This window comes from Bombus vancouverensis, chromosome 3, assembly GCF_051014615.1.
Source record: "Bombus vancouverensis nearcticus chromosome 3, iyBomVanc1_principal, whole genome shotgun sequence".
Lineage (NCBI taxonomy): Eukaryota > Metazoa > Arthropoda > Insecta > Hymenoptera > Apidae > Bombus > Bombus vancouverensis.
In genome coordinates this window covers 20,565,234-20,580,786 of record NC_134913.1, presented here as the reverse complement: position 1 = coordinate 20,580,786, position 15,553 = coordinate 20,565,234, and the positions used below count along the sequence as shown (strand labels likewise).

The following is a 15,553-nucleotide window of genomic DNA, read 5'->3' as shown; positions in this document are numbered from 1 at the left end:
CGTTAACCGGAGAATGGACCGTGATCGTCTTTCGTACGACCGAACGTTCGCGCGAGTCTTCGAGTCTGTTAAGCGCTACGTAATTCCGTTCGAATCTCTCCCATTCCGTTCGTCCTTCCTCTCCTTTCCTTCGTTACCTTCGTTCGTCGATCAGGTGACTGGACATTAACCGAAATTTGGTTTCGACGAACCGAGTTCCATCGTATCGGAGTTTCTCGACCGATACAAGGACGGATTTATCGACCCTTCGAGCGATTTTCCAACCTGTCCAAATCGGTTTGCGACGACAATTTCAATTCGTAAGGTAGTTGTACGAGCCGCGACGCGCTATTCCGTCCGTCTGTATTCTTGCCAATGCGCAATCTGTCGCAATTAGCAGTCTCCTGCTTACCTCGGCCATTAGCGGAGACCGCGCTATCGCATTCGCCGTGACTGCGCGACTTTTCTCGTTACAGTCCCGTTTCATCGCGTTATCGTCGACCTTCCGCTTTTCCTGGGGCGTTCTCGCGCCACGTTGCGTCGCGTACACGCAATTACGTCGCCGTTCAATGCCCTCCGCGTCGAAATGCTTCGTCAGAAATCGTTTTGTTCGCTCGTACGCAAAAGGAAATTCCATCGTCGACGAATCGAAAGCGAGCAACCCGGATGGAAATAAAACCGGATCGAAGTTGATCGACGATCGGTCGAACGGCTCGATCCGAGGCCAAAGTTTCGTTAATTCGTTGCGTACAAACGCGCTGACTCTCGAAACGGGATACCTAATTAACGCTCGCTTCGCGTTCGACTGCATTAATCGCAACTGCGCGCGAACGTACTTTTACGCAAAGGTAATCGACGATACGATGGGCGCGGTAACCATCTCTTGCGTTTCCAACACTCTGTACTCGCCTAGGTGTATCCAAAGTGTGGATACTGGCGCGTATTCCGTCGTCGGTCGTTCGACGCAAGGTCGAGAAGGAAAATTAGATCGAAGGATTTCGTTTCGAGTAAATTTTGAAATTGCGCGAGATCGCTTATAGACGATTGCGTACATCGCCGATACGTTGCTATAGCAAGTTTGACACGGTCGACCAATTCGAACGACGGACAACAGCGTGCTATAAGATTCGACGAGAAATCGGATAGCAATTAGTCGTTGCTTCTGACCGAGATGGTCGATTAAGGCCAAGAGGCGTCGTTTCTTTCAATTACGAAGAAACGCTCGTGAGCCGGTACAACGCTTCGCTCGACCAAGAGAAAGGAACGTCCTAATCGATGAGAGCATTAACCCTTGGACAAAGAGAAGTTGGACGTTGAGTGGCGAATCCGGACGAAAGATGGATATAACGACTGCGAAATATTCGTCAGATTCGTTAACGGTATCTCGAAGGAAGGGAATCGCGCGTGGTTGACAGCCACTTGCGTCGCGCGTTGCCCTCGAGAAGTCGAGATGCTGGACAAATCGCCGGAGAGAGGAAACGGGAGATCGTTGGAAGATGCAGACGCCGAAGATAACGATATAATTGGGAAGAAGAAGGGGGAAAGGGGAAAGTTATCCTTTCTCGGTCGATTCGACGACACGGCGAAATAGGAATACGTTGATCCGCGTAATGTTTCTCGCGGCAGTCGGCTTTAGCCGTGTCACCAGCGAACTTCCGCTTCGCCAACTGTTGCTGAACAGTAGTATAACGTGTCTGATATAATTCCGCAACGATTCTTCAGAGAGAGAGAGAGAGAGAGGGAGAGGGAGAGAGTCAAGCTCTGTCTGCGTTTGTGCAACGCATCGTTCGTTCGATCCTCGAATAATTACAGGTAAGCTTTTGAGCGAAAAGAACGACGAGTCGATTCGTCGAAGCGACGGTCTCTTGTTTGACTCGCTCGTCGCGCGGCTCGATCGAACTTCTGCGGCAAGTATTTGGCGCATTAGACGAGCGCGTTTCAACCAGCCAGAGATCTCCCCTCGTCCCCACGATTCGACCGTACCGGCGAAACTTGGCGAAAGTTTCGCGCTTTCTCCGTCGTTGCTCTTCGATGGAACGTTCGTTTTCGTGCCTTCGCCCTTGTTTCCGAGAATCGTCGCGCGGAAATCGCACGAGGAAAAGCACGAGCTCGAATTCGGAGTAGATCTCGGTTGTAGAGGACGCAAGATTCTTGAACGATGACCGCCTGTTAAAGAGGTGCAACGATCCACGTTTTTTCGGAGTCTGGCGATATTAAAATCGCGAATAAACGCCGATTTCGTGGACACTCGTAAGAAGAGATATATCAGCTTGTGTCAAATAGCCGCGATATTAAAGGGAGCGGGATGAAAGCGCAAGAGGATTACGCGTATTGTGCACGGTGTCAGAGATAAATGACAACGAATGCTCGGCGCGTGTCGGGGATTATAATGGGTCTGCGTTTGGCATCCATAGAGACGAGTCTAGTTCGTACGAATATTTGAAAAAGGAAGGAAGAAAAGCAGAAAAAAAGAAAACAAGAGAAAAAATGATGTACACGTTAACGAGACTGTGAAACGATGTCGTTTGCGGTGCGGACGACGATATAGACTGGGCCGCGTTCGAGGGCACTCTGGGTATTTACCGGAGTCGATAAACCGACCTTACTTAGTAAAAATTTCATTGCGTTCGAGGGGGAAGAGGACGGAGAAGAGGAATACTACCAGCAACGTCCTTCTAAAACGCCAATTCCCAATCGCTATTCATAGAACGCAATGTTCGCGATTGCCTCGATTCTCGCGCCAACTTAGAGACAACTTTGCAACTGGTCGGCTAATCGCGTGTATACGAGGTTTCTTCGGTTGCGAGACGAAGCCAATTACGATACGTCTTAGCCTATGGTTGCGTAAAGCATAATCCTTTTAACCAGCGTGTAAAATTCCTTAGAGTTTTCCAATAATCGTTGTTACGTCGGGCGACACTCTACCTAGACCAGGCCACACACCGCTCTAATGATGTCCGCTCATCCTTACTGCGTACACTCAATAGTCCTAAGAACCCACCGTAAATCTCAGGAATTCGTTAGCCAAGGTCCTTCAGACCGAACAAATATCTTTTTTTCTAAATCATTTTCCAAAGATTGTCGTCTACTACGGCTTGACACGGGAAAGTTAGTTTTTCTCGCGTACGATGCTTCCCACTAGCAACTTTCTATCGAGGGCGGCTAAGACCCTTCCTAGTCCACCAACTTTCGTTTATCCAATCAGAAGCATTGTCTACTGCCCTCTCTTTCCTCGCCAAAATTATCATCAACAAATCCGATGGTTCCGTGAGCTAGACACACCTATCGCTAGCTTTCCTCCGACACAGCATCGGCACTGTAATTTACTTATTCTTCGACGTTAGAATATTTAACATGTCCCCGCGATTGGTCGAAAATACAGTTGTATCGAGGTGTCCTAATATCCACGATCGGCAAAGATACGACACAAATAGAGCGTTCGGCGGGCAAAAAGGATCGAACTATCTTTCCTTCGTGGAATCGTGACCCGACCGATCTGTTCTCCCCTCTGCCTATACGCGTACAGTTCGACGGCTGTTTCAACACGAAGCTGTTTCGCTAGGCGTCAACTTTCGTCGAAATTCGTCGACGGTAACGTCGCGAGAATCTCCGGATTCCAAAGTCCGCGAAACGAACCCAGCTGCGGAACGAAGGGAATGTTTGCGACGCGAAGATTCGCCAAACGTTCGTCGAACGCTTTAAACGTCGGTAAAGTTGACCGCCAAATTGAACGAAACGAAAGAAAAAGAGAGAGGAAAACGGGAGAACGGTGTTTGGCGCGACTTTGCTCGAAACGAAGTAAAATTAGGAGGAACGAAGCAAACGCGAGACCATGGCTAGACGAAGCGAAACGGGTTAATTAAAATCTGTCTGAAATTTCCGATGATAAATTCGTGCTTGCCAGAGCGTATGCTCGAAAGAGGACTCGGATATAAATTTCGATTTAAGGGACGCGGTCTGGCCGCTTTTAATAACGGGCCAAGCCGTGGCTGTAACTTTCCTAATTACTCCAACCGGACTACCGCTTCTTCGTCCCCCTTACGGACAGAACGCCACGCTCTTCCTAGACAACGAACCGCGTCTTTAAAGGCGTTTCGTTGCAACTTTCGGATTCCTTCTTCCGCGATTTACCACTCCGAAGCTAGAAATTTCGCCGTGTATTTAGTCACCTTTCGGAGGATACTGCTCTGCTTCGCATTTTCCTGTAAATCAAGACGCACGCGTATCCCTGAAAGAAGTACCTTCTACATTTTGCGTAATATCGTTCCGAATTTAACAACCGAACGGCAATTTTGTCAGTTACGACATAAATAAATATAATAAAAGTAGAAATAAAATGAAAATACCCGTAATTGGCGTTCGTCTTGTTGCGTGCAAGTCGATATAACCGAGCGAACTGCCATTTAGTCGACAATGCGTCGGGAACCGGTATAAAGTGATAGAGAAGGACGCGAAAGAACTCGTCTCGTCGTTCCACGTACACCAGGCGCATTCGTTTATTCGCCGTGTAGCACAGTGGCGAATCCAGCGAGACAGCGAAGCATAAGCGAACTTTCTATTTTTCCGTACGTCGCGCGATGAGCTTTTTGCCAGTGAGAAGAAAGTGGCCGCATTGGTCGTGCGAGGATGCGCGATGACCTTAAGCCCTTTTACCACCCAGACACGGCTACGCTTTCTTTCGCTAAATCGTACGAACCTTGTTCGCAGTGCGTACATTGTCCGCTCGACGAAATACGAAGAAGAAGATTCCCTAGCGGGAGAAGCGACGAAGCTCGGTCTCGATGAAACTCGAATTAAGGATATCACGGTTTTATCCCTATTTACGTTATATCGTGGGAAAATATGGCGGACGGTGGTTAGATTACGCGCTTCGTCTCTAACAAGATTACCGGGCGAAGCTCGCGTGACAGCGTCGGTATCCTCTTAAATTCGCCTACACGCGAAAAGCGATATAAAGACGTTAGAGAAGATTTTCAGCGCGCGTTCGTTATGTTACGGACAAGCCACGAAATTCAAATACCTGGCCTTCGTAAACGCAGACACGCGTACGTTCGGAATCGTAAAAGTCGTCGTAAACCGTTCGTTTTTACGGCTCGACGCGGTACCTCGCGGTTCCGCTACCTAAGAAACGTCGTCAACGAGCGACGAGCAAGAGCTTCGACGCAAATTTCGAAACGTGATCGCTTTTCGCGAGAGCTCGCGATCTCGCCGTTAGATCGGTCCAGCTTCGAAATAGACGAAAGATGGGAATAGAACGCTGCGAAAGACGCGTAGGCTTGGTCGGTTCGAGCGAACGCGTACGTTCTTCTCGTTTTCTTCGATGGGACGAGAGCGACGACTATGAAGCGATAAAACGGTGGATAGGTGGTTCTCGGAAACGCGTAATAACGCGATTATCGCAACAGCTTTATCGACGGTAAAGTCCTTAGCGTTACGGAGCGTGGTGGGTCGACGGGGGTACGACGAGAGGTCGAGCGCGTGCATAATGCGGCCGGTGACCAATAGGTCGAAGCGTCGTGCGAGATCGCAATGAACGGCGAACGATGAACGAGCGTCGCGTTACCGCGAGGTGATCGAGGCGAAAACGGAAATGCGTTTATTGACGAGCGGCAGGCACTCGAGGAAAATGATCGTTCGACAGGGGAACAATGATAATTCCGCTCGGCCGCGGCGACTGGCAGCGAATAAAGCGAAAGCCTGACAGAATCGCCCTCGGCCTGCCCTTTCTGCCTTCCTGCCCGCCATTATGCTCGTGTCGATCGAGTGGAAATTAATGGCAATGACGATAATTGCCTCTATAAACGTACCGTGTCCACGATAAAATCCTCGTTACGACCCAGCGACGGCTATTCTGCCGAGAAAAGAGCATTTCATTTACGATGAAATTTTATGCGCGATCGGTTCCCATCGTGTCTGCCCGCTGTACGATGAAACGTCCAGCTGTATCGCCTTCGCAAACTGCCGTGAAAATTGTTCCGGCACGCGACAGGTACGTAACTCGCAGCTCGTAAGCGCGCGATCCGAACGCAGATTCGGTTCGCCGAAACCGTTCGTTAAAACGGTGTTTGAACGCTGGTTTACGAACTTGCGACTGTCGTTGCGTTTTTCACAGCGTCGAAGAAGCAACAATTCGAAACGGCACGTAACGATATCTGTACGCGATCTTTTTGTCTCTACGATTGTCCGATCGATCGTATCGATGTTTTCTCCAACGAAACTCGAAAATTACGCGACGGAATCGTCGACGCCAACTTGGATCGCGATAACAAGACGAGCGTTATCGTCTAATCGGTCGTGCCTGTTTCGCCGAATCGACGAGTCCCCTCTGTTAACCTCTGGAGTAACCGCGGTCTGTAAATACGGCATAAATTTCCTCGTTACACCTTTGTCGTTGCGAACGGCTTTCGTTTCGTCGATTATTCCGCCCAGCGCCATCGCGAGCGAGGAATTTTTGCATTTCGATCACGTAAAGGAGCGCCATTATTAACGAGGGCCGTTCGAATGCATGCAACAACGCGAAGATCGATCGGCGCGACGCCGCGAATTTGTTATTTTATTAATGCGTATTTATTCCGGTCAATCGAGAATATCAATTATCTTCTGGAATATCTTTGCTAAAAAATCGCCACCGTCGCCATTATCGTCGCTGCCAAGAAAAATAAATACCGTTCGAGGAAGAAATTCTGCTCCTTCGAAACGAGTGCCGGCCGCTCGAATATTTGCCGATAAAAACGGACGAAACGCATTCCGCGGTTCTCTCCTCCTCTCCTCTCATTCTCCCTCGTAGCCTCGCCGATGCAATACACCGATATACCCTTGTAAATTACGCACTCGGTTTACAGCGAAGCGTCCTTCCGTCGAGTACTTGTCTCGCGCCGTTGAATAACGCGTTAACGCGGAAACGCGATACCCACGGTTGCTGCTTCAACGCCACCACGATCCGACCAAGTCCTCCAAACGCCGATACCTGTTTACGGAATCTTACCACATCGTGTCTTTTCACGCGATATTTTAACACGGTCGACGGCAACGTTTCCACTTTTGCGTGAAAATTTACAACGTACAAGAACGATTAAAATCGACGATGGAATCGACGTGAGATCAAACGGATTCCGATGCGAGATTACGCGGCAGGTTACGGAAGGCGAGTACGTCCTTGAAGTTCGATCGCTTCAACCACGCGGTACGTCGCGTTTCTCCCTTTGGTCGTTCGAGCAAATTCCCATAAGCTTTGTATTTGCGTGGCTATGTTTAACGAAGGTGAAGTGTGCCGGAAAGCATACGCCACCGCTGCTGACGCGTCTTCGACACGCTGCAGACGAGAATTTCTCCTCGATAGAAAAACGCGTAGATTCGCCAACTTTTGATAATCCCTTTGACCGCCGCTAAATCTAAGACTATGATCGATTCTTAGTACCAACGACTGTCGCTTGTAAAACCAACGATTATAAAAGCAACGCGAAGAAAATCGCGAGAGTCGATCGGTCTCGTCCTTGGTGATTAACCGGATTTCTTCGAAAGGTGGAAACCACAGTTTGAAACCACCGAAAAAGTTTCTCCACGAGCTTTCGAGTCGCACGTGGGAATCGATAAACGGCAACCGATGTACTCGTCGAAATGCAACGCGAGACTTTTTTTTGCGTCAGATCGCGGTGTACCTTTCCTTCTCCTCTTGCCTTTTTCGACCCTTTACCGTTACGATTTTGTTTTCAACTCCGACAAACCCGCCCCCAGTCGCTTATCTCGGTTCGCATTTTGCTCGAAATGCACAAACGCACGAGAGAAGAATAAAGAGAAAGAGGAAAGATTTGTTTCTGTCGAGGTTATTCGATGTGTAAACAGAAAAAACTCGTGGATAAATTGTAAGGCAGAAAATATATTTAAATAGAAGTGTAACTATAAGCGAGAATACAATTTGAGCTGGTCCAGATCCGCACGCTAGCTGTGTCACCCAATAACTGAAAAACCCCGAAGGCAACGTCGCCTGTCTACCGTTTATGGTCCGTCTTCGTCGCAGTCTTTCGTCTACGCGCTGTCGATGGCTTCGGTGCTTGAGAAAACTAAAAAGACCAGATGTAGAGTTTTCTTAGAAGTGGTAACCACTTTAACAGTTTCGTATAGATTCAACGAATTCGTTCGAATTTATCGGGATACGTCTGGTGGGACGATACATTTACGGAAACGAAGGAACTTGACGCGAACCGTTTCTCGTTCGCGGTTCGTCCGTACACGCACGAACGAAGAGATTCGAAGCGAGCGAACGCGAAAGTACATCCGCGTGACGGTTTTGCCGCGACGTACGTGCATTGTAATCACGCACATACGTCTATTTCTGTCCTGACCCGATTCCTTTTCGGCCGCTTCTTTCGTTCGTTGACGTCAGAATCTCGAATCATCTTGGTGAATCGCAGACGAGTTCGTTCATCGTTGACCGAAATTTCATCTTGACCTTTAACCGTTCGAGTCGGTAGTCTAAAATTTCCTAGCTCTCGCTGTAGTAACTTCGCTGTGGTAAATGCGCGCGCGTGTTATCGGTGACACACTGCAACATCCTCGTCGGGTTTGCAGGTCAGAAACCGTGCTTACTTTTAACGAGTCGCGCTACGGTTCCATCGGTATATCGACGTGTTCCAACAAAAAAAAGGAGAAAAAGAAAGAAAAAAAAAAAAAAAAGACGGGAGAGAATATAAAACACGATCGATCGACGGTAGGGTGGAAATTGTTTGGTAAAAAGCCGCGAGGCAACATCGAACGATTCTAGGAAATTCCTGGTTGCGCGACAAATTCATTAGGGAAAGTGGCGCGACCGATTAATTAATTAAGCAAAACCGTTTGCATTGACCCGCGTGCGCTCGGTTGCCGCAGCGTTGCGTTAATCAATATTTTAATGCAGCTACGAGGAAACAGTCGCCGCAAATATGCGTCCGTTTTAATGCATCGCCAGTCGGAGAGAATTATGTCGTAACCGAAGCCGATTTACGTTATAAATTTCCCGTTGATTGCCGCGCACCAGTTTCGCCCTTCCTCGGCCGCCCTTCTATTAGAAAGCGGACCGATACCGCGCTCGTAAAACGACAAAACGGCCACGGCTACCCGACTCGCCGGAACTCGCGTTCGTTCGCTCTCGCGGCACCCACTTCGACCAGAGAACATCGAGCGATAATTTCACGCGTCTAAATTATTCGCTGCTCGGTGAACAGAGAGAACGCGACGTAACAAATTCGCGTGTAAATCGTCGCGCCGTTCGTTTTTACCACCACTTTGTTATCGACGCGAGACCAGCCGTCCTGTCTCGATGATTTCTCGTTTATTTTTTATTTCGATAATTTCCGCTCGAATCGATCGGCGCGAGAAAAACCAGCGCCAGCGAAACGAAGCGAGTACCGAAAGTTCTCGATAAACGAATCGACCCGGTATCGCGCTATCCGAACGTCCGGTTGAAAGGAACCTTGGACGAACGGTTATCGCGTCGAACGACATCGGGCGGAGATCTTTTCGTTAAGCGTAATTAGCGGAAAAATTGTAACGCGAAGAAGCGTAAACGCGTTCACGTTGGTCCGCGATCGATATTTCCGAGGAAATTTAACTTCGTTAAACAAACAAAAACTTGAGAATGCTTTCGTTCCAGCGGAATGATAAATTTTGAAGCTGGTAATAAATTTTCGCGAGTGGCAAGCGTCCTCTCGTAACCAGGTCATCGTCATTTTTCAAAAGTTCTCATCTCGGCCATCCCCTGTCAGCCGTTCTCCAAGGAACGTAATAATCTTTACGTAATAAGCTTTGCTCTGGATCTTTTCGTTTCTATTACCCTCGCCGCGTCGAGGAAACCTCCGACGGTCGATGCGACCAAGCTCCTCGCTCCGAAAGGGAAGAAGATCGTCGATCGAATCTCGATTTCGAAACATCGCGAAAGTTCGCTGCGATCGTCAAAAGTCGATTTTCTGGCACGAAGATTTTTCGCGACGATTCGAACGACTTGGCCAAACGAGTGCTCGGGTTAGCGCTCGGACTACGAGTTCGCAGCCCCGTCATCCTTCGAACAGCTTCGCTGGATCGAATCGACTGACAGCCAATCCGTGAGCCCGTTTTCTAACGATAAGACGAAAGTTTCGATTAAACCGTGAATATTTCAAGGCAAACGAGAGAAGCGGAGAGACGAGCGCACGTGTGTGTCGAAGCGCAGCCATCGTCTAACGTCGAATCTGGCCAAATCGAGCCGAGCTGTACCGATCCCCTCGATACGAGATAGATGATGCGAGTTTGTTGTACAATTTGCAATGTTCGTAACCCGCAACTTGTAACATTCCGTGATGTTAGTTTAATTATACCAGAGGTCTCGAGTTAGATTACTTTTTGCGGTAATTACGCAACGTTTACGGAAAAGGTATACGGCACCGAGCAATGGTCGCGGAATGAATTAAACGAGCCATGCTATCGACTTCCATTAACCTGTATCCTGCGATACGTACCGGTTCTCTGTTTCGTTGAACATTTTTCGACACTCTCTGAAAGCGTGGCCAGAGATCGGATGGCTTTGCTCTCTCTTTCTCTCTCTCTCTCTCTCTGTCTGCTTTATTTTCTATCCAAAATTAGATATTATCCGGCTCGTGCGTGTCGGATAAGCACGTAGGTGGGCCATACACGCGTGCGCATTATTGCGCGGTCGTGTGTGTTATTGCGCTTTGTTATCAGATACGGAAACGACGCCCGTGACATTTCAATTTCATGCGACATAAAATACCCCCGCGACCGCATTTACTGCTTACACCCACTCGTACAGCGACTCCTACACGGATAGACAGCGTAGGCGCGCGTTTTGCTCTTATTATCCGCTTCGTTAAAGCAACGTTCCACGATCAACGAAAGGAAGTTTAGGAAGGGTTAAATTCGACCTGAGATTCGCAAAGATTTCTACCGCTCTCAACCAGTTTCCGTGGTGTAGTGGTTATCACATCCGCCTAACACGCGGAAGGTCCCCGGTTCGATCCCGGGCGGAAACATTTATTTTTTCCAAAATATTTCCCCGTTGTTGCTAAATTCTACTATCGTTGTTCGCCGCGTGTTCGCGTTTCGCGAATAACGGTGATATTTCTCGTTCGTCCGACGCGAATGTAAAATGTATAAACAAACGATACTCTTGACGCGCGGAGTCCGAGCCGGCCATCGTCCTATATTTTCCAGTTTCCTTTTACATTTTTAAAACGACGGTGTTCCTTGAATTCGATATAAAGATATCCGTCTGACGTTATCGCGTTACACGCGCGCGCTAGTCGATTACGAATTCGAGCGACCGCTTCTCCGATCGCAAAACGAGAAAATTTAAACGAGACGACGAGAGGCGTGCAACAGCGAGCCGAGAGAATCGCGCGAGCGACGCACGCTACTCGATTAAGCGCGAATTAGCGATCGCGGCGCGCGGAAGCGCATACATTATGCAGCAGCCTTGGTGTAACGATCGCGTAAACCGGACACTGCGGAGTACGGGAGACAGCTATCGGGTCCGGTGTTAAACTTTGATCCAGGTTCGGAGGCTCGAGCGTCGCGATCGCTCCGCTCGATTACGAGAGATCGTTCGATAGCGGTTCGATCGTGCTGAAAATCGAGCGAGATTGCGGTGATCGTGTCGCTTCTCCGCGACACCAAAGTGCGCGTTATCCGTGTTTGGTAAGCGGTATCGATAGACGCCGAGCATCGTGGAAGAGAAATCTGCGGGGAAGAATCGACCGAGTAGAGAACAGGTAGAGGCGTGGGGTTCGTTGTCGAACCGCGAACGGGCGTTGCGGTGGAAAGATCTCGTGTTCGCAACTTCTAGTACTCGTTTTACCGGGAATAGGAGTAGCCTCGTCGCGTCTTCCGACCTCCGACCTCCGTCCTTCGTTTTTCGCGACTTCTCTTTTATTTCGCGGCACCGCTACGAGTCTCACGACAGTCTCGCTACCCTCTTTCCACGGCTGTGTCGGCTCTCTTTCTCTCCGACGGCAACGACGCTTTTGTTGTGCTCGCGTTTGTCGCTCGTGCACCGTTCACAATGCACCGCTGCGGAATAAGAGGAAGGCTGCACGCGACGCTCGTTTCTGCCTCTCTAGATAGTCGCGGCCGAGCCAACGAATTAACGCAATCGTTATGCGGCAACAGAGAGACTGGACATTGTTTTCTCCGCCCTCGTCTCTGCCCTGTCTCCTCGATCCTCATCCATGGCATGGCCGTCTCTTTCGTTCTCTCTCTCTCCCTCTCTCTCTCTCCCTCGTTCTTCTTCATTGTTCGCTGGTATATTTTCGCGCAACGAAATTGTCGCGCTGACACCGTTCGATATCGACGCTTTCGCGCGCGAGTGATTTCGTTAATCATCCGCTCTTATGGCCGATGTTCGCCCGTCCCCTCGTCGTGAAAAATCGTTTCGCGAATTCGATCGCTATCCCGTAAACGAAACGAGACGGCACTCGAGATCGATAAGCCCGATCCAGATTGGTTGCTCGTCCGAGTCCGGAAACGGGAAACAAGAAAGCGAACGGTCCAACGTTCGCCACGTAGCCCGATATCGAATCATGGGGAACGAAAGGCGCGGACGATGCTTCCCTCGGAAAGATTCCGCGACGAAAGAGGTAGAGGAGAAGGTTCGACGCGTCGCGCGGCCCGTTCCTATTCTCCGTCTGCGTCGTTTCTTGCGAACGCTTTTTCCCGGCAAAGTTTCCGAAGCCGATCGGATTAATTCCGGAGATAGGGAACGAGCGATAAGCGCGCGATCCACGAAGGACGACGCGCTAAGGTAATTTAAAGGGGACGGCGAAGACCGATCGCTGGAATTCGTCCGACCTGGAACGGCTGTTTCTACCCAAACCTGGCGCCGTTCCAGCCGAGAGGGGAATGCCTTGGCCGATCGTAAGTAAGAGTAAATCTATTTTAATCGCCGCCTCTTACCGTACGCGATCGCGCGTCCACCACGCGGACAGCGGCTAGTAAACGGTTCGATGGAGAAGGAAGATGGCGATAAAACGTTTGGCCGCGTAAAAGCGGGAGAGCGAAAAGCAGCGCTTGACCCGCCAAATTCGAGCCGTTAACGCAAATTAATTTAAGCGCAAACAAGCGAGGGCGCAAATAGTTACTTTTGAATTTAAAGCGACTCGTCTTCTGCGAAGAGTTCGTCGAGCTCGTCCTCGAGCATATTTGTCTTCCGGCTCGTCTACGGAAGCCAAAGCGTCGAGAACTCGCCGAAGATTTTCTCCCTTTCCCGGCGTTCGAGCGCGTTACGTTCTAGCGACGGGTTCGCCATCGGGCTCGAGTACTTTTCGTTCGCGTTCCCGCGCCTCGTTCCTCCACGAAACGCGAATGTCACGGCAAGCGAACGTTACAACCGCGAGAGCGCCCATCCAGGAATCCGCCGGTTCTTCTTTAATTACCTACTTCGCTTTCTTTCGCCGCGATATTTTCGAGTGGCTTTGCCTGCCGCGATTACTTCTCGCGCGCACACCTCCGTCCGACTTCGCGCCTCGCGCAAAGTCGTCGAAATTTCCAGCGAGAACCAGCCAACTAAGAACCACTCCGCTCGTCTTTCGACGCAAATTTCCACGTTGGCTTGGATTTCGACGTTTCAGAGGAAACGACTGCTAGCTAGACGGTCTGTTCGATATAGATATAATACCAGCAGCCGTTTTTACCGTAAATAGAAACTCTATCTCTCGCGGTATTCGAGAGATATAGTTTCGGAAAAAATCACCGACGTTTTATCAGCAAAGAAAAACAGTTTCAGGTTAAGAAGCTTTCTCGAGTCTCCTTTCATCCGCTCGGAGGAAAGAGGAAAAATTGCGTTACATATTTTGAGAGGAAAGCCTCGAACGTGGCCGCGAGGCAGAAAAATGACGGTTCGTCGATGCTTCGAAACTTTATATCGCAACTTTGCAACGCTGATCGATCGCAATAGCAATCGCATCGGTTGCGGTTTATCGTTGCATCGTTTATCGATCTTCGAAAACGACGTTCTCCGAGACGAAGAAAGCCGAGGCACATTTTACCATCGCGATCCGATCTATGTCGCTTTTCGTAGGTTTCCCGAGGTCGGGACGGTTGCAAGGTGGACGGTAAAGCGACCGCGAAATCCGCGCTATCGCAATTTCCACTTGGCTGAAAGCTCTCATCTGCCACGGTAGGCTGGAAAAAGATATAACGTCGAAAAACGGCGTTCCACTCGTTAAAAGAAGGGCTCGCGTTAGCCTGATCTACTTTCCTCCTTTCTCTCTCTCTCTTCCTCTTTTGCCTTTCGAAAGAACGTTCGCCATTTACAAAACTCGGCGTCGGCGAGAATCAAAGACGCTCGGAGAAACCTAAAAATCTCGCCAGCCTCGCCGATCTGTGGTTGTTCGATCGAAATTTTTCCCGGCCTCCCTTTCTCGAGAATTCCCAGCTTGGAGTCGTAGATAGAAATTTCATCGTCGCTGTCTCCGAATACGAGATAAGGGGAAAAGCAAAGCGAAGCGTACTTAACACGCCGTCGTCGTATTATGTTTTGAAAGTGGTACCGCGAATGCCGAATGTGTCTGGAAACGCACGGACGCGGCCAAAGGTCGCACACCGAGATAACGTTTCGCCGTGAGTAGCAGCGGAGCGAGAAAGGAAAATCGATGGACGAAAAGATTCTCCCGTTCGTAGTACGCGCAACGCGTATCCGGATCAGAAATTAAACGTTCCGGCGTAGAATTTTCTTCGAAAATGTAGTATCGGGGAGAAGGGCCCAAGAAACGTCGAGCTAACTACAGACAATGTCGCGAGAGCCGAGGCGCTGTCGGCTCCATCAATGCATTACCGGGTCCTTCAACTAAATAGCTTCGCCGAAAAGACCTACGTGACCCTGGCTACGAGCGTCTGTAGAACACGCGTGCGGTGGGCCTAGCAAAAGACAATAGAGTGCTAAAACGGCCAGAGAGTCAGTCGAGAAGCAGAGTGCGAGTTGAACGGACACGGAGTGTGAGTCGGCGTGCGAAGATATCGTAGTCTGTCCTTTTGTTATCGAATATCACTCATTAAAATACCATAAACTTTAAACTCTACCAGCATCACTTGTCCTTACTCTAAGAAACCATCAGTTACTACAAAAATGACCGGAGAATAAAAAACGGACGAAAGAGGCGTCGAAAATCGAGAACGTCTCGACCGCGCGATTATTCGTGCTCGCTCGTCGAAACGTGTTTGCGTTTGGTCGAACGAAGCTGGAGAGAAAAAAATAGAAAAGGAAAAGGAAATCTGCGAAATTTGCTGGCGACCGTAGGTAGCTTCTTGTCCGGCCGATGAAAACGGACGCTCGGGGCGGAAAAAAGATCCGCGCGAGACGTATGGCGCGTTCCAGCCATTTTCCAAGCACTTTTTCAATCGCAATCACCGTCTCGTCCATCAACGTCGAGTGGCTATATCGAGAGTATGGATAAATGTGGCTTTCTGCACCAGCGACCAATGCACCGTGCCAGTCTTCGAAAAGTCGAAACTCGATGTTAATCTGGCTTTCGAACGGTTGTTCTAGGCAGTTTGCAACGTTTCGTTGGTCCAGCGAGGCGACGTCGTTGCCTTTGGGATTCGTCGAGCGCAA

At 49.5% G+C, this 15,553-nt stretch overlaps 1 protein-coding gene and 1 non-coding gene across 2 annotated transcripts in view; one reads left to right on the top strand and one right to left on the bottom strand.

The window, feature by feature from the left end:
- Positions 1–15,553, bottom strand: part of LOC117154058 (uncharacterized) — a 65,532-nt gene that overhangs the window by 29,094 nt on the left and 20,885 nt on the right. The gene's annotated exons all lie outside the window — the stretch shown is intronic.
- Positions 10,907–10,979, top strand: TRNAV-AAC (transfer RNA valine (anticodon AAC)). The gene has a single exon. It is a non-coding gene; the product is annotated as a tRNA-Val (tRNA).